Raw genomic sequence first — 20,153 nt, 5'->3', positions numbered from 1 at the left:
AGTGTGTCTGTTGGGTTTCGGTGCTAAATAAAGCTCTCTAAGTAACAGAGATTCAGGAATATTAGTACTTTGTCTCCACTCATGGGACTGCATCGTGCAAAAAACATGTTCTTTTGTTGCAGATGTGTGTGTCTGTGAGGGACGTGTTTCTCCTAAAGATATGTTCCCATAATAATAATAATAAAAAAAATGTGTTATTGCAAAAGACATGTTCCTTCGAGGGACATGTTACTGTCATGCCATTGTCATGCTCCAACAAAGAACTTGGTCCTACAAAGGTCATGTTCCTAAAAAGGACATGTTTCTGCAAAGGATGTGTTCCTGCATATGCGGTCTGCAAAAGGCCAGCCGTTTAAAATAAAGGTCAAATCAAGCATTAGAGTTAGGCCAAGCATTAAATTCAGACTGTCAGGTGGGGCACTGTCCCTAGATGGAGATGACTAAACATGACAACAAAACATTTTGAAATAGTGGTGGCCAATGCAGCACAACTGTCTGGAATCATCGGAAGTCTGTGCAGTCTTTGCAGTGTGCAGAGGAAAGAAAGGTGAATCCTGCATGTTATGGAAGCACATGGGTCATGTTTGAAGAGGAGGCATTTTGTATGAATAAAATGACTCCAATTTAAAAGCAGATAACTTTGGTAACTATAGATTAGGTGGTAGAATGACTGATCACTAACCATGGAGAAGCTCTCCTCGTACATAGTTGTGGCCTTTCTCCGAGTTCGTTCACAGCGTGCAACACGGTGCTAAAGTAGAACCAACGCGTGTCTTTTGTGGAGCGGCACGTAGGATTGCTTCTGGAAATACTGTAATATTATAATGCTTCTCTTCCAGAATCTCTGTAAACGACAGCATGACCAACAGAGCCACAGGAGATTCATTAATATGAAATCCAGTCCAGTCCAGGTAGAAATATCCATTCAATACATATAAAAACAAAAACAGCCTTTCTGAACTTCTTAGTGATAAAATGTAGTTTGGAATAAAAACTGCTTTTTTTGGGCGAATGAGGAGCATTATGCAGTTCCCCTGAAGCATGACAGCATTGGAAGTCCTTTAAAAGATGAAATAGCTTCTGAAAATTACAATCTACAATTATTCTCTAAAGTGTTACTGCAGATGATACACTTTTCATTACAGTTTCCCTCAAAGTACTTAATTTGCTTGACTTATTTTGTTTTGCAGCAATAATGCTCAGCATTGATTAAAAGCTCTTCACACACACACACAGCGCCTGCTGAACCTGAGCCTGGAGCCTCAGCACCTCCTCAGAATCTTTCCATCTGATTGCCTTTTCTGTAACATTTACATGAGCGAATGGAATATTTGCCAATGGGAATCTATCAGTTATAAACAAGCAGCTCTACTTAATTGGTAATGTCAATCAAATCGATGCCAGTGATGGTACAGGAATGGCTACATTAACAAGCAAGGGAAAAAAAATGTAGAAATGGACAATGGAGGGGGGGGGGGTGATAATATGCACCGCTAGATATTTTCCATTACTGTGACTTTTCATTTCCATTGTCAAAATAAATAACAAAGAAATAACTCTGAAATCGGTGGCCCTGGCTTACCTGCTGGGTGGCACTCAACAGTGAAATTGCACTGCAGATGAGCCTGCAATATTTCCTGGATTTAAACGTTCACTTAAATGCATTCAGATCCTCCGCAAGCTGAGCTCTGAACACTTCAATTACACACCGGGGATTTACTCTCCAGTTCTTCTTTGTTTTAACATTCAACTATCCACAAAGGCTTTACTAATCTTTCTCTTTCTCCATCTTGCACCACGTCTCAGTTTTTCTAATCAGTGTTTACAAAAGTATTACAGTAGTACAGACACTAACATCCGATCTAAAGCCATCTGTAGTTAAATGTATTCAACTTTGTGTGCAACCCTGAGATGATTCAGGGGTGAGTGGTGAGGTGAGTACACAAAGGTACAAAAAAGTTTTAAGGTCCTAAAGGTCTTCAGAATTAGAATGAAACTATAGATTTTCATAAAAATTCACACTTCACAAAACAACTGTAGATATTCTCTTATTGAATTATGAAGGAAAGCCACATGTTAGTGAGGAGGTGCAACAATATGAGGCCTGTTCATGTTTGGATATGTATGATACTATTGTTATTCTGGCAGCAGCACACTGGAGCAGTAACGTTGTTGCACCAAATCAAAGCAAGATAGTTCTGTTTCATTTGGTTTCTATATTTTGTAAGTTACTAAACGCCCTCTAAAGACAAGCAGGATCTTTGCAACCTCAGTTCTATCACTTCTCACCCTAAATCTCTTGCCAAAGGCTTTTGTCAGTCTAAAGCTTCAGTCCTGCAGTCTGTTTCCTCCTCACTGCCCTCCTCTGCAGTTTGCCCGTCCTGCTGCATAAATTAAACCCTAACAATCCCTCCAATCCCTCACATCTATGCAGCAGCCCGGTTGCTGGCTCCATCTCCTCCTCCTTCCCACTTGCCCCACTGCCATCCTCTCCCAGGTCCATTTCCAGGCCAGCGCTGTGCCATCCGAAAGGCACTGAGGGGGTAATTTGTCTTAAGCTCCACTGCTCTTTCTAACAGAAGACGAAGCTCAAACGGTTGAAGATAATAAGACGCCTTCCAGCTCTAATCCTGCTGAGGGTAAACCGCAGCAGACCCACTGAATCATCCCCTAATGCGAAGTTGAAAAACACACTCCGCTCGGCTGGAAATTAAGGGGCGGAAAGAAAGGCAAACTCCAGGCCCCCGGAGAGTAGAGCAGGTCCAACCCATTTGACATGTGGAGTTAGAGAGCGAAACATATACAAACCCAAATCGCTGCCTGGCTTCCTCCTTCTGATCCCCTTATCTCTCCGTCTCTCCACCTCCTTTATTCTCTTCCAAGTTCTACTCTGTTCGTCTCTCGCTCTCATTCAAATGCCCTTCATGTCGTTCACTCCCTTCTCTTCTCTCTCTCCTCCTCCATCTTTGTCTCTCCTTCCTTGGCCCAGCTCATGAGTGCAGCAATGGGTTATTTCCACTTTATCTCTTTAAGCTGCAGCAGAACATGAGCTTTGGCTGTCAGGGTGTTTGCTCCTGAGCGGCACATCATCGCTGTCTCAGAGGTTTAGTGGAACTTCACACCCAGCTGCAGACACTTATGTATGAAAGCAACGATCTGCAACAACTTATTTAGCTTTAACATGGGCATCCTGTTAAACAAAAAGATTTAAAAAAACATGATCTTATTACTATGAATGAAGTATAGAAGTGGTACAAAAGCAATTCATTCCCTATTCTGTGAGCTAAAAATCAGATACCACTCGGCCCTCTAAAATGAGACACAATGCGCAAATACTAAGCTGCAGTTCCTCGAGTGTCCACTTGAGGCAGGCTCAAAACCTTTGGTACATCTTCATAGACCCCCAAGTTAAAATGTGCACCTTTGTGGCAAAAAAGACAAATTTACAGCCTCGTCTAGAATCAGTTATGGTCCCGACCATCACACCTGGTGATGGATGGGACCCTGGTACCAGGTGAATTTGTAATTATGCTATACTAATTATACTAAAAGAAGAGACAGAGAAGGCATGGTAAGACTGGAAGGTATTCTCTAGGTGGACAAATTCTGCTTTTCTTTTTCTACACAATACAGTTAAAAAAATTCAACACAGCATGACATCAACAGCATTTTCTCTCTTCTCTTCACACTGTAAGATTTGAAAGAGACTAGAAGCAGCGTTACTTCCTGCTGTACTTCCTCTACCTCACAGCGGCCAATTTGTTTGACTGTTTCCTCTACTCCCAAGAGAAGAACCCTTTCTTGCTGCTTTGACAAAAAAAGTGAAGCATGGCAACAAATAGCAGATCTGACAAACAGGACATGGCACACAGTGTATTAGGTATCAGGGACCCATTCGCTGAATGCCACTTTGTACAAACAGGACAACAGCAAGGGGACCGGGAGCAGGTAGAAATAAAGTAATTGTCAAATTGGGATGAGGAGTTGTCACAGCAATGGTATTCCTAATCTGCCAGTGATCAGAGCTGCTTATTTACTGGACTGTAGAGATGAATGTGACTCTTCTACCAGACAGATATTGTTAGGAGCAGATGAAGTCTTTCTGATTCAATGATTCGGATTCTGATCAATTTATTCTAAAGAGAAACTCTCCAAAAATAAATCCTTTGTACAATTAGATAAAAAAAACACTACATTCTACACTCCTCATTAGAACAAGCCATGACATACAGGCATGTTTGAGCTCTCTCTACTTGGAGCCTGCTTCTAGAAGTGAGAAACACCCAGAAACTGATGATAAAAATGGGTGTATACATGTTTGTGACCCTGGCAACCTTCTGTGCTGAACACGGGGGGGGGAGGTTTGTAGGTGGTTTGTAGGCTTGGGCTAAAGGGTCAAGGCTCTAACAAGGAATTCTAGCAACGCCAACCACAGAATTTCACCCAGGGTTGACAAAAAGACACACAAGTCTGTTTACTCTCGAGACAGGAAGCTAGCTTCCATTCATCCGTCTTTATTAGTTTAAGAAAAAACACTCACACTTTCCCCCAACCTTCAGTTGGTGTTTTACCAGTGGGACAGTGGTTTTGAGGGCACAGGGATAGCCAAGACATGTGTGCACCACAATCTCCACAGCACAGCATGCATGCTCACAAAGTCTACACATTTAAATAACAAAAAGAAAAGAAATGCAGGATAGGGGTTGCACATCTATTACATAAAGAAATAGCTATTGCATGCCTATAGCCACTGGGTATCGACAACAGAAAATAAATGAACAAAAAGAAAAAGTAGTAAGAAATTTTAAGTATTTAAATTTTAAGTTAAGTAAGTATGATTCCTCCAGGTCAGCAGTGCACCCACCTGGTCATCTGTTTTTTATCGTGTACCCAGCCAAGCTGCCATGTGGAAGAAAATGGTGCAAATACCATTATTGGGCAATGACCACAACAGGCAGCACACAGAAAACAATGAAAGAGCAGAGACATGGAGAGTCCTACGTGCAGAAATCGTCATGCATCAAGAACAAAGTGTGAGCTTGATGTCAGAGAGTGGGCTCAAACTACCACTGCCTGTTTATATACTGATCAGCCGACTGCTAAATGGCTGACAACTTACCTAAGCTGTAAAGACAGGATACATCAAAATCCCTTCTGCTACATGGAGCCTTAAGTAACAGTGAGAACAAAGTGGCACAAAAATCAAACAGCAGGTGAAAACAATCTCTTGATTAGACTCTACGTTCTTTGTGTGACCTTTACTTTGTGTGAAAGTCCCTTAAAAGCCGGGAATTAATCCTCATAATGTCAATTTTATATGAGCTCCATTTCATGCACAAAAAATGAAACGATGATCCACTTTAAAGCAATCAGACCTCCTGGGAAGGACAGCCATGTCCCACATTGGCCACGAGCCAACAATCTGCAGCTTTCAACCAGTCAGCAGCACACGATCCACCGAAGGTGATTTCAACTCGAGGGTGTGCTAATCAGTGAAATCAGCAGGTGGAGTGTTTGGCTTAAATTAAATCCTGCAGGCTCTCAGCCCGCTGTGGTGCATGATTGTCCATCCCCCAGAAGCCAAAGCCAGCAGGCTGAACATCAGATTGCTAAAGATGGGTGGGGGACACACAACTTGTGTGCTTTCTGTCACGCACACATATAACCCCAGCTGTGCGAGCCCAGGCTGCAGTAAAAGCACATAATGAGGGAGAGGGACTCGCATGCAAACACTGGTAATACAGTTTGTGAGGGTGTTGGCTAGATCACAACATGGCAGCAAAGTGGATGGAGCAGCTGTTTGTGTTGCATGATAAGCAAATGTTCACACAGAACATCATATGTTGGAATCAAAGAAATCATTTAGGCTTTTAGATTTAGCTAATCTCTCCTAAATGGCAAAGCTAATAACCTTCAGCAGTTTTTGGAATCTAAAAGACTCCCCACAGAGCTGTGAAATCATATTCAGCACATTGTGTGGTTCCAACTGAGAACAAAACACCAAACTGTACTAAGTGGATTTTCTTTAACACTGAATCAGGACTGGTTAAATGTACCAACAAAGGGAAACAACTATGGTTTCTGCAAGTTAAACATTTACATTTGAAGATTTTTCAAGAGTAATTCTATAGTCTAAATGTTTAAACATAAGCAAAAAAAAAGAAAAAAAACATCACAAGGCATCCGAGTCTTTCATTCAGGGAACATTGGTCACCAAAATGGTGCAACTCCACTGAAGGAGTCAACACAGGATTGTTATTTAAACATTGATTCCACTGGGGATTGAACCCAGGACCTTCTGCGTGTAAAGCAGACGTGATAACCACTACACTATGGAACCTCTTCTGTGGTTTGTTGGTCTGATTGTTGTCAATTTGTTACATATTGCATTTGCTGGTTTATGCCATGTTTGTTTTCAGCCCATGTCATTAATTCTTTTATGGCAGGTGGTTCGATCCCAACTCCTCCCTAAGTCATTGTTGTGTGTCCTTGGGCAAGGCACTTTACCCGCACTGCCTCCAGTGTACTCACTAGTGTGGCGTGCCTTGCTGGTCCTTGTATGACACTGCTTGGCAGCAGCCTTAAACTTTCCCTCTGGGATTATTAAAGAGGAAAAAAAAAGATTAAAAAAGAGGAATGACAACAAGCTGAGGAGGACCTTTGAAAGCTAGCTAGAAGTTTCACTCCAGGGTACATGTGCCCAACAACAACGGGCTGTCAACCGGTCCCACCACTACAGCCCCCCGTAGTCTTCACACAGACCCACAGGTCCTCCACCACAGACACAGGTCCTCCACCACATATAAACAATGTTCCCCCACCAAGCAGTTAGAACTAATGAAGCTGCTTGGAGGAGCAGCGAAACGTCTTCAAGAAAACTCCAGTCCAGTTGCCTCACTTCAACCCCTTTGAATAACAATGCTGAAGCCAGCCCTGTGTGAAAGAGCCAGCCAGGATGGAAGAATCCACCACAGAAAACAAGAGGCTGACTGTTGATTGCACAACCCTGGCATCTCTTTTGAAGCAGGCTTATAATACTAAGGCTGCATTATGCCAGCTGCATTTTAAGTTTGTGAACAAGCAAAGGTGAGAAAAGGCAGAATAAAGAATGGGTCTTCAATGTGGCTTTGTACCACAATCTCTGTGTGAAAGCAGCTAAGGTTAAATCCTCCTGCCAGTCTATAGATTGACTACACAGGAACTTCACATCAAAGCGTGTCCATGCAGCTGACATTTCTTTACTATCGTCCATCCAATTAGTGCTCAGCAAGATTCTGAGGCCGAAAATAACTCTGACACATACTTCTAAGACTCCTGTGTGTTTGGCATTTTGAAAAATCAATATTTGAGTCTTATCAGGAAGTGCCTAGCAGCTGTTTAACACGAATGTATGCTTTGTTTTGATTACATAGCCACTTAATTATATTTATGAATTCAAATGTCCAGTTCAAGGCTTTTCAGAACATTTTTTCTGTTAGTTTGAAAAGCTTTTTCTCCTTGATGCAGAGCTTCAGAGGCCGGTTGTGACAGGCTCAAACATACACATCCTCATGTAAGGGGGTGGCAAGGATTGGAAGGGCAGGCTACATCGTCAAAGAGCAAGGGCTGTCATCATCTGTCCAGGATTACTCAATACATCACAGAGCTGCCTGCGTGCATCACTCATCCAAACACACACACTTCATGGAGATGCAGCCTTCCTTTTCTTTCTCTCAGTGCCTTCTGAAACTCCTTTCTCTTAACAAGAGAAGTGAGGCTGAGCCTCTGTCTTCACCTCTGACTCCACATCTTTCAGAAAGAGAGCAGCCACAGTGAACCTCCAGTGACAAATGGAAGGACAGAGGACTCCTCCACAAATACTGGTTTGGGTTTTCCTTTTTAAAAGTTGCATCTTGTGATCTTTCTCTTCCTCAGACTGAACTCTCTAGCTACTGAGGATGTTTCTCAAGGGCACCGCAGCGGTTTATCCAGCTGGATAACCTTGAAAGTCCAGTCTCTATCCAGGATGTGTCAAGCTGATGTCAGGATGAAGGCAGATTTGGGATGGGAACGTGAGAAAGCATCTTGTCAGGGTGCATCACACGCTCTCACACACACAGAGCAGCGTGATGCATATTCCCAGAATTACACACATTTGTTTTGAGTCGAATATGACCTCCTTTAATCCGTCATGCCGCCTCCCCAGCCTCCCTGGTGCATTCATTAGGGCTGAGAGGCGTAAACAGATCGATGGCTTCAGAACTGGTAGAAATGAAACCTCAAACGGGGTCAAATGCAGCCGCTCCGTACATGTAAAAACATTTAGATAATCACACATATAAATCTGATGCATCCAAAGTAAAAAACAAATGGAATACTCATCACATCCACACAAAGTCGTTTTTGTTCAACACAAAACTACTAAAAATAAGCTGTTGTACATGCCCGGCCTATGTGTGGCGCTGTGACGTTACCACAGAAACACGCCAAAAACAGAAAAGAAGACATAGGGCATGCACACAAAACTTGTATTGTCCACCTGCTGTGGTAGTAGAGGAGCAGAAGATAGTAGTAGTTCAGTAGTGAGCGCATGCGGGTTAAGGGAGAGGTAAAACTGTGGCATGTGGTTTCAGAAACGGTGGACACACGAAAACACAAAAACGCCGTTGCAATTTCTCCACAAATGATTTCCAGTAAGAACACTGGAACCTCAAAGTGGCATCAAGCAAACTTAAAAGTATTTAATACCTATGATTGACAAAAACTGAGACATCAACAGCCTTAAACTCCAAGCAGACATTGCAGCCAACCCAATCACTGGATGTTGTGGATGGTGGACCTAACAGAGGAGAGTCTCTTCGTCAAGCATTTAGAGGCTGACCAAGGACTCACTAGGGGGGCAGCTGGCCTGAAAGATATTTTTATGTATTTTTATGCATCAATGATCCTATCACTAGTTCACCTCTTTTCATTTCTTGGGCCACTTTTGACAGGTCCTAAACACTGCACATAAGAGCTGCAGTTTCCGAGATGCTCTTACACAATCACTGGGCCATCACAGTTAGGTCCTTAGCAAAATCACTCAAATCCTTCTGCTGCCCATGTTTCCTGCTATAAATATTAACTTTGTGTATGTATGCACTATGCACTATCAGTTGCCATGGTAACCAGATAATCAGTGCTTTTCATTTCACCCGTCTCTGGTCAGAATGCGGTATCCGTTCTCTCCTGTTGTGCTATCAGATCAGAGGATAATTGCAGGCTTGTGCCTTTTTAAAAGGAGGAAACTCGTAAAAAGCACATTTCCTGCATTCCAGTGGAAAGAACAGCTCATACTTGTCCCAAGAGGAACACAAACACTTATCTAAGTCCTAAAATATTTGTTGTTTAGAAGGATTGTGTGATTTTTTTTCTTAGGACGATGTGATTAGATCTTAGGACGATGTATGTACACTTTTCCTAAACAAATGCTACAGAACAAGAATAACAGCTTCAGTTTTTATGTTTGTTATTAAATCATTTGGAAACATTTTTACAGTTCTTTTGGCACAAACATTAGAAAACCCACAGATCAGACAAATGTTGGCACAGATTTTTCCAGCAAAATTATATTTGTCTAAATCAGGAGTGTCCAAAGTCCGGCCCGCAGTCAGATTTAATATGGAAGGTGCACAACACCGGTTCAGCACTTCAACACAATTCACTACAAGACTAAACATGCTGATGTATTCAACCTGCTATCAGAGTGTCTGTACTGTACTGTACTGTACTGTACTGTACTGTACTGCCTTTTACAGGCAGAGAACAGGGACAGAGACAGGATAAAAGGGATTTTACTCTTTAAAATTTGGGACAATCTAAACACTGTCCTCGCAAGTGACAAAAAAGCAAGGGGAGCAGTGTTAAAATCTTTCTGGGGGCCTGAGGTAGAGACAGACAGACAGACGGGTGGCTGATGACTTTGACAACAGGGGATTTAGTGAAAATGGCTGGCCCAGTGTTTTCTCTGCATCTGATGGATTAGACAAGCCGGAGCGGAACTGTGAAGGAAAAGGCGGCCCGTCTCTCACTGAGCAAGCCTCACTCCATGCTTCATTTCAACAGGGAATGAATGAAACAAGTGTGTATGTGGTGTGAGGCTGGAGGGATGTGTGTGTGTGTGTGTGCATAATTTTGCTTGTCTGCTTTTATGATTGTGAGCATAAAAAATGCACCGCTTGCAGAATTTGCCTTGCAGGCCTATGTGATGATGGCACAATAAAGGTTCCTACAGTCAATACTCCCACTGTAGTCCAATAATTTGCACAGGGCCATGCATCGCTAGGAACTATCTGAATCAATACGTGCATAAATAAATTAAACCCAGCAACAGGACAGTTGAGGAAATACATCACCAAATGGCAAAAATGTTAGTGAAATGGAGGGAGCAAGCGTTCTGCTCTTCTGCTGGCACCGGCAGAATTAATTTCAGTTTACGCCTCTTTGAACTATCCAAACACACAAACCTGTTAAGAGTGTGTGGGTGGGTGTGGGAGAGAAAGCAAACTAAATCCAGAACTGCATTCCTCATGTAAAAATATGCTAATGTGCGTTTCTACCACCTACAGCAAAGGTTGCCTCCCAACAGAATTAATCCCGCCAGCGCCTTTCACAGCCCATCTCCACTGATGGCAAATTATCTGCACTAAATCTAATTAAGAAAGTATCTAATTGAGGATGAAGTATATAAAAAAGTCACTGTCGTGGGTGAGGGGAGGATCAATACTGTCTTCACTGGGTTTTTTTTCTAAGGAACAGATTTAATGTGGCACCTTTTTTGTAGCTAAAGAAAAAAGGGTGAGAAGGTCCAGGTTAAAGGTTGAAAAAAAATCTATGGCGGACATCAGGAAAGATATTTGCCATATGACTGCATCTTTCCATCAACAGAAAACCACCACAGAGTAGGAAATAGATGGACTTCAATCTGGTTGAAAGGAGTCTGCGGGTCATTCAGGTGAGAGTGTAAGGACATCAATTTGAGCCATTACTGGTGGGATGGAAAATGAGTTTGCCATTCAGAGTGGACCATAAGCTGGCCTTTATGTTGCGTGTCAGGAGAGGTCCTCTGATGGACTGAAGAGGTTGGAAAAATGTTCAGCTTCAAACAAAAAAACAAAAAACAAAAACTGCCTGCCAGAGGATGCTGAGCAAAGTGAAGGTACCATATTTGAAAGAAGATACAGCAAGTTCTCGACCGGAAAAAGGTAGTTTGTCCTCTCTGGGTGGGAGGAGAGCTCCTGCCCCAAGTGGAGGAGTTTGTGTATCTCAGGGTCTTGTTCACGAGTGAGGGAAAAATGGAGTGGGAGATTGACAGACGGATCGGTGCAGCCTCCACGGTCGCTGTACCGGTCTGTTGTGGTGAAGAAGGAGCTGAGCCGAAAGGCGAAGCTCTCGATTTACCGGTCAATCTATGTTCCTACCCTCACCTATGGTCATGAGCTCTGGGTAGTGACCGAAAGAATGAGATCTCGAATACAGGCGGCCGAAATGAGTTTCCTTTGAAGAGTGGCTGGGCGCTCCCGTAGAGACAGAGTGAGAAGCTCAGTCACCCGAGAGGAGCTCGGAGTAGAGCCGCTGCTCCTCCACATTGAGAGGAGCCAGCTGTGGTGGCTCGGGCATCTGGTTCGGATGCCTCCTGGACGCCTCCCTGGGGAGGTGTTCCGGGCATGTCCCACTGGGAGGAGGCCCCGGGGAAGACCCAGGACGCGGTGGAGAGACTATGTCTCTCGGCTGGCCTGGGAACGCCTCGGGATTCCCCCAGAGGAGCTGGAAGAAGTGTCTGGTGAGAGGGAAGTCTGGGTGTCCCTGCTTAGACTGCTGCCCCTGCGACCCGGCCCCGGATAAGCGGTTTGAAGATGGATGGATGGATGGATGGATACAGCAAGCTTTTAGTGAACTGCAAATTTATGTTAAATGTGGACACAAAGTACCAACAATGCTGAGGTTGGGATATCAAATTGAGTCCTACATGTAGTCAGCAAAGTAAAGCTGAACATCATGAACATCATGTAAACATTGCACAATGAGTTGAAACAATAGGAATTGCCTGTTGATTTTGTATGATTTATTCTATTTAGCTGGCAGGCATCACATTTTAAGACAAAAGCCAAGGGGCATTTAAAATCTGACCACGGACCACACTTTGGACAGCCCTGGTCTTTGTGATAGTTTCCATGGTGTGCCCTGCCTCTCGCCTTTGTCTTAATTCACATTGTCCTTAAAAGTCCATGTTTGTTGGTTTGTCTACTGGGCTTCATTTTGTGATAATAAACCTGATGAAAACAATAGTTTCTGCCAGCTAACAAGATTTCTTTAAAAGGCCCCTGCTGATCGTTGCATAGCCTCATAAGAACCACAATAAATAAGAGAGGAGACAAAGAGTGATGGATTACGCATGCCTTGTTGTTATCTGCAGAGACACAGTGCTGAAGAGATGACTGATGAGCGCTGCATCACAAAGACTTGACAGCTGTAGGTGGTTTACTCTCCAAACCACAGAGGTCAGACTGAAATGAGCCGCTCAGTTCTTCTGCTGTCTGCAGATCAAAGAGAGTCACAGACAGACTCCAAGAAGTGTGTGTGGTTTGTTCCAGTTTTAATTAAATCCCTTTTATCCTGTTTTACAATCTGAACTATGAAATTAATTAATGAAATTATAGGCAATTATTGCTGGTTCTCAGAGGATGAACCACTCGGTCTCTAGTGATCCCTAGACTATCCCTAGACTATCATGCCAAGCAAGCTTCTCGGTGAAATGCTTACAGGCACTCATTGATTTGAGACACGATTGTTGTCTATTGGCGACCAGGAAGTAGCTGTTACTTCCTGGTCGCTGTTGCACATAAAGTATAGTCAAAGATATTAACATGGAAGTGAGAGGATTCCCTCATTAGCTACGTCCATCATCACCTCTGGTTCAGCTCCACACTGTAAAAAAACCCATCCAATGAACAACCATAATCAGTTAACTTTGACAACTAATTTATAAATTATCATTGCACCCCTAGTGCCAAGTGGCAAATGTCAGTATTCTAATATGCTAATTGGAGATTCTGTACATCTAAGCACTTCACGAGCTTGAAGCTTGCAGGTTATGTTTCTGCTCTTTTCATTTATACACGGATTTTCAACTAATTCTTACCTTAAAACTTGTCCCCATTGTGTCATTTTTCATTTGCTTGTTTTGCCTGTGCAGTGTTCGGGACATTCAACTTTGATGTTAGAAACCTAAAGTGATTATTTGATTTTTTAAACAGCTGTTGAATAATTGTCTGAACCACTTCTGACCTCAAACATCTTGTGGGAAGACAGCGTGTTAAATGTTACATAAGGAATCCCGGCAGGGGAAAAGGCTAAAGTGGCAAGTTAAATGGAAGCCAAAAAAAACACTTAAAATAGAAACCCATCTTGTTCCCGCGTTGACTTCACCTCTAACAACCTTTTACTACGAATGACAGCACTCGCTAACAATAGGGCCACTTCTTAGACAAGCAAAGCTTTCAGCTGTCTAAACTCCTAATTAAGGCTTCTTTTAACAGGCATCTCTGCATTTCTTTGACACCCTCGCTTGATGATAAGAAGACATGGATGTGCACGGGGAGACAGATGAGGGGAAAATGAAAAACCATGTCTATTAAATCTGTAATTAAGTCAGAGCTGTGGAGAAAAGGTAAAATCGAGCATCCTGGAGCTAAAAAGTGTTAGCCTGCGTAATTAAGTCCTTGAAGTGTAATTGCACAAGGGAATCGGGGTATTGTCAGCGCCAGAGAGGGGTTTCCAGGAGTGAAGCAGGAGGGAAGGGGAGGAAGGAAGCTGCACTTCAAGTGAACAATACTTATATTCAAAGAACAGCACAAGGGCTGAGTGCTGACTGTTGATAAACCGTACCATCTGTTGTTTATACTCCGTTGTTACCTCGTGGGCATCCTCTAAGAATAAAATGAGACGAACACATGGGAGCAAGTATATCCATTTAAGTTTCAAGCCCCTTTTTTTCTTTTACTGTCCCCTGATGAGTCCTTTTGTGTTCAAACTTTTGTGTGAATTCTTGCAGAAGTTAGCGGAAGCAACAACTTGCTTCTCCCGCCAGATGTGCAGAGGAGGTCGCCTCGCAGAGAAACTGGAAACGGTTCAGGAGCTGTCTGGCCATCTGCCCAGACTGTCGCAAAAAGGTCACAGCCAGAGTGTGTCAGAGCAAAAGGTCCGCTGTCGACTACAACATGTTGTGACCTGAACATGTCTCCATCACGGACAGAGGAAATAAAGATGCACAATGGCATTAGTGATGGTCAATTCCTGAACAGGAAGTGAAATCGTACAACTATCAGGGACTCCTACACAGATACGCTATCATACAAATGAAGTGCAATGAAGTGTTTTGACCCTATCAATAAGCAGCATGGACACAGTGCACAAACACAGCAATTCAGGGACCAAACACAAAACCATGGATTACCGTATTTTCCGGACTATAGGTCGCACCGGAGTATAAGTCACACCAGCCAAAAAATGCGCAATGAAGAAGAAAAAAAACATGTCGCACCAGACTATTAGTCGCACCAGCGAGCCTGCACAAATCACTGCGTTTTTAGCATAATGTTGCCTCCTGAATTCCTCTTAACTTGTGGTATGGCTGCAGGGCATTGACAGACTACTGTGCGCTCATATAGCCGTCTGGAATTAGTGACCTAACGACCAATCAGAAAATAGAATTCCTTGTTGCCACGTGAGGTCTGAGTCTCAGCTGCAAGCTCAAAAAAGTACGACTTATAGTCTGGAAAATACAGTAATGCTCTAATTCAAGCAACTCATAAAGAAGAATTTCTGAGGGGGAAAGTGCAGTGGACGCCACTTAAAGTATGACTTTTAATGCCTATAACTACATGTACAAAGCATTCACAGGGTAAAAGTAAATGTATTATCCTCTCCATACCTAGCAGCACTGTACACTATATGGTTATATATATGAGATGAGAGGCTTAATTCTGACAGAGAGGGTTCTCTTATGGCAGCAGAAGGACACCAACTCAGCAACTTACCATGGTGGTACGAATAACAACATTATGACCGATTTTAATGTTGCACTAAAAGCAGAAAAACCTAGAATGTGTCTTTGAATGAGGAGTTTCGTATTAAAAGGATCAGAGTGTCAAGTGGTTCATGATGAATAATCAAGACATTTAAGTGATTTGTTTCCAGCTTCATATCCAATGTGAATTTTAAAAAGCCTCAGTGTCACAGGTCAATATATAAAATATTGAAATCATTAAGAAATTATGCAAAAGGTCTAAAGCTGACTCATTACTTTAAGATCAAAACATTTTGGGTTGGTGTTCAATCATCTCCTCCAATAAGAGTGTGCTTAAATTCAATTTGGAAGTCGACCTGTTTAATTAAAATGAATGTTTTTTTACTATCTATGATTTAAAATACCACACAATATGACCAGATAAAGTGACCCCCAGCTTCTTTAGCTTTTAAAATCTAAAAACTGATCAGAAACCACTGCTCAATCAAGGCTTCATGTTCACGGATCAAATCCATGAGCAGGGATTGATTGGCAGGTTTCTCCTACAATGTGCATGCTGACAAAATGCAAATGAGGGCTGTGCTAACCCTGAGAAGCAGCAGCCATCAGTTTTAACAACGGTCAAGTGTGCGAGTAGCCGCAGCCCACACATGCAGATTAATTAACCTGCCATTACCCACAGCAGAGCTCCAAAGCCACCAGCACAGCCGCAGCAGCATTGATTTTTTTTCTCATCGCCTAAGTGAGGGTGGTTTTTATGATTTTTCAATCTGTTTGATGGTCAGACAGCCGTAGCTTCTTTCACAGGAAGGGAGATGAGGGCTCAGAAGCTTTTTTACATGACAAAGGAAGACCACAGGAACTGTGGCTACAAATAACCAACAATCACAGTAAATATGCCGCTGTGACAGGAGCTTCAGTGGCATACAGGTAAATACTAGTTTTACATTTTTGTATAAATCAAAAGAGTCACTGTTTTGCAAGTCTCAAGTAAGACTCAAGTCTGTGTCCTCAAGTCCTGAGTCAAGACAGGCCAGTCCTAATATTGACAAGTTCAAGTCAAGACCTGAGTCAAGCCCTGAGTCAAACCCTGAGTCAAGCCCTGAGTCAAGACAGGCAATTCCCAAGTCAATATTGGCAGGACCTAGTCAAGTCCACAGTCCCTAACTTTAAATTTCGAGTCATTTCAAGTCCTTTTAACAACAGAGTAATAATATATTGAATTTAAATCACAGATCATGCACTTATTTGTCACACATTTGTTAACCAAGGACACATGAAGTCACAATGTACAAAACTGTGTAAAGGCACTATAATGAGTAAGATAATATCAAGGTTAGGGCTCTGTTCTACAGTGCATTTCTAAAAGGTTTGTCAGTCATTTGTACACGATAAGACTGTAATATAAAGAAATTACTGTAACATCTGTACAAGAACTAAGCTAGAAAACAAATATATTTAGAAGTACAGTGTGTTCCTCATATTATTATTAAAACAGTGAGTTAATGTGATTGCTATGCAGACAGTAGTGTGTACCCTCTGCATGCACCTGCCTGTGTGTCTGCATCATTCAGGCTGTGATATAAGGGGGGGGGGGGCAGCCAGATGTGCTCTGTTTCCATCTGGCAGTATCATATGGACTGGATGGAACACACAGCACTTCCATGCAGTGTTGTGAAAATAAGCTACAGTTAGCTTCTAATTACTGTTCTTTGAAATGTAGAATAAACTTGGAAGTCTTCGTGGTTTGACTGACTGCTGTGTTGACAGCTCACACACACACACACACTTATGCCTATAGACGTGTGTAAGAGACACCTGTTCTTGCTCTCAGTGTGTGACATGCTGCAGTGGGAGGGAGCAGCTCTGCTCTTTAAACGGCATACTTTTCACCTTCAGGTTTTGGGTAAAGTATCAAGTCTTTTAAAGTCAGAAGGCTCAAGTCCGAGTGAAGACACAAGTCACTGGCATTAAAGTCAAGTCGCAAGTCATCAAACTCGAGTCGGAGTCATGTGACTCGACTCCACACCTCTGGTGTAAATATTCAGTGTGACTTCACTCAGATTCACTAAATGCTGTAGGTCAGCGGTCCCCAACCTTTTTTGCACCACGGACCGGTATCATGTAAAACAATACTTTCACTGGCACAGAAAAAATAAATAAAAACAAAGTGCATAAAGAGACTCTTACTCTTATGCTTAATTAGTGGGAGCCTTTGAGCTTTCTCAGCAATGAGGCGGTCCTATCTGGGGATAATGGGAGACATGACACCCGAAGTGTGTTTCTTATGTCCAGTCCACTCCGTAATTTTGTTTTGGCCGTCATTAATTGCTTCAGTCGTTCTTGTTCATGTTTTCTTCCATGGCTTGTCTTTTAATGCAGGGTGCTTGGTCTCATTTGCGAGTCTGTCGCCACATCACTCAGAGCGGACTTGGTGTGTGAGAATCACCTGTTGCAATAAATCCGTATTTTAAATAGGACTCCTGATATAGTCTTTTAAATGCGGGTTTCTTTTTCTTTGAAGGGGTAGGCTCCTCTTCTTCTGTCTCCTCGTTAGGCCTTTTCCCCTTTCCGAAGAAGCTCTCCAAAGACGTTTGTTTTTTATTCATTTTTGCTGCTTGTGGGCTTAATTTTGGGGCCGTATCCCGTGACCGAGACAAGCGTCTGGGCAGGTGCTTAAAGGCACAGGCGGATGGATCTGATCGATTTATAAATGAAACAGCTGTCAGACTCAGATAATGAATAATATATGTTTTGCTCAGTCTTTCTGTGCGGCCCGGTACCAAATGACCCACGGACCGGTACCGGTCCCCGGCCCGGTGGTTGGGGACCACTGCTGTAGGTGATTTGGTGTCAATATGTTGCTGCCATCAATTTAAAAATAAGCTCATACTTTCCATGAAATGGTGAAATATCTGATATGTTCTTTATGATTTATTGGGAATACAATGATAGTTTGAGATTTACAAATCATTGTACTCTGTTTTGTTTAACGTTTAACATATGACAGAAAACTGTGATTTCACTTATTTAAAAAAAAACATATGGTGATAAGGTTTTTTCTGTGCTGCCCAGCCCTAACTCAAATTGAAAAATGCGACACTCAAATGGCTGAATATGAACATTTCTACGAAATGCAGCAGCTAACAGAATAAAAGTGAGATCTGCATTCTGATATAACTCCTAAGAATCTGATTAATACTATTCTCCTTAAGATCCAGTAGTTCGGTGGATGTGCAGCAGAGTGAAAAGTTCACACCACATCCTCTGCATGTCTCATGAAACAAGCACACCTACGTTTGGGCAACAACCAACTTTGCCCTCTAATCCTTTCAAATATTTACGTTTCCAGCCGCCTGACATACTGCAGGAGTGTTCTCTGAAAAATTGATATTGCTTTTATGCACTCTGTCGCGCACTGTCACCCAACACAGCCTCCTACAAATGGAACTATAACTTTTTCTTTTTTTTTTCTTTCCCCCCCTAGCATGAGGAAAAGAAGTCTCATCTGCTGCCAGCCTTAAGCGGATGACAGTCTCCCCAAGCTTATGCCAAGAATCCATGATACATCCTGGAGAGAGCTCACGTCATACAGTGATGGAAGCAAACGGTTCCTGTGACAAACATCACAACAGGACCACTGCTTCTAATAGAGCAGGAGAGCAACCACACAGGTGAAACAGAGGAAACTACAGTGAGCTACATTTTACATTTAACACGGCATCTAATCCACAGGCTCTATCTCCACCAGATCTGAACTGAATCTATGTATCCACCTTCAATAAATAAGAAATAAACAGGGTACTCTTAACAGCAATTAAAGTTAGGAAACTGAGGAAAATAAATATTGGAAAAATAAATCAGAGCTAAGCTCAGAATATTGTACTAAATTGAAAAAATATGAATCAAAACGTTTCTGATTTGAAACAAGTTCTCATGCAGCACTTCCAGTTTTCTGTTGTCACAGCATCGACCAACATCCAAGCTAACACCTAATTCAACACTTCATTTAAACACATGTACCTTAATTCATACAGGCTTAATGACTGAGGAGCAGAAGCTGCACATCCTTCCCTTTCTTCCAGTTAAATCTTTGAAGTCCAAAATTAGCAAACACCAGCTCTGCTCAAACTTCGACTTGAAAAGGAAAAGTGTTTAATCCGTGGGGGACGTGTTCAGTTCCTCTGTTCCTTTATTTTCTTTCTTGTAATCCCCTCAGCTCCTCGTTTTTGTCCGGGAACACCGTCTTTCTGTCTGTTCTGGTCCGCTTTAGAGGTCTTCCAAGTCGGGTTTTCATGCTAGGCTAACAAACTAACTAACTAGCTGCAATCATTGTGCTGTGTTGCCAGGTTGTGACACTTTCATTCATTAGCTAATTAGCTACTATGCTACCATGCAGTTTGTATTTTACAGCATCCTGGTATTGTGTTCCTTCAACCACTAAACTGGCAACACAACTAACCAGCATGTTGTGTTGTACTTATTAGCTCTCCTGCTGAAGCTAAACCTTTTATCTATTCCAGAGATTTAGATAATATTTCTTAATATTTTATTTATGTCCAACACATAATGCGTGAACATGTAAATAAATAATTCCTTTAGGCTAAAACTCTGGTCGTTAAACATTTATATTTAAAATGAAATGCTAAGATTTGTGAATTTAACTGAATAAATCTCTAACAAATGTTCAAACACAACCTGAAGTTTGCAGATAAGTCCATTATTATTTAGAAATAAGTGATGGTGCTGTAAATAAAGGCCTTTATTAAAGTAAAGAACAGAAATGGCTGCTTGTGGCCGTGCAGGCCCTGCAAACAGTGACAAATAGAGGCGCTTCACTGCAGCAACTCAAGCTGCAATTGGCCCCTGGAGAGAGTTAATTACCTCCATGACACTATATCAATAAATATTTGAGGAGAAACCGGTTCCTGAGGGTAAACAAAGCCAGCCGGGCTTTCCATGGAGTTTACTCAACTGTGAAATATGGGCTTTCCATAAGTAAAGCCAAAAGGGAATAAGCGTCCGTTTCTTCTACATAAGAACATCAAATTCTCCTAACAAAAAAACAAGTGTGATCAGCTCGTATTTAAAATAACAGACTGCTGCG

General features: G+C 42.2%; 1 non-coding gene across 1 annotated transcript; it reads right to left on the bottom strand.

Moving 5' to 3' along the window:
- Positions 1 to 6,267: 6,267 nt before the first annotated feature.
- trnav-uac (transfer RNA valine (anticodon UAC)) lies at positions 6,268 to 6,340 on the bottom strand. Its single transcript has one exon. It is a non-coding gene; the product is annotated as a tRNA-Val (tRNA).
- Between the last annotated feature and the right edge of the window lie 13,813 nt (positions 6,341 to 20,153).

Source organism: Parambassis ranga, chromosome 20 (assembly GCF_900634625.1).
Source record: "Parambassis ranga chromosome 20, fParRan2.1, whole genome shotgun sequence".
Taxonomy (NCBI): domain Eukaryota; kingdom Metazoa; phylum Chordata; class Actinopteri; family Ambassidae; genus Parambassis; species Parambassis ranga.
The sequence above is the reverse complement of the archived record's forward strand: the minus strand, read 5'-3'. Positions and strand labels throughout refer to the sequence as shown.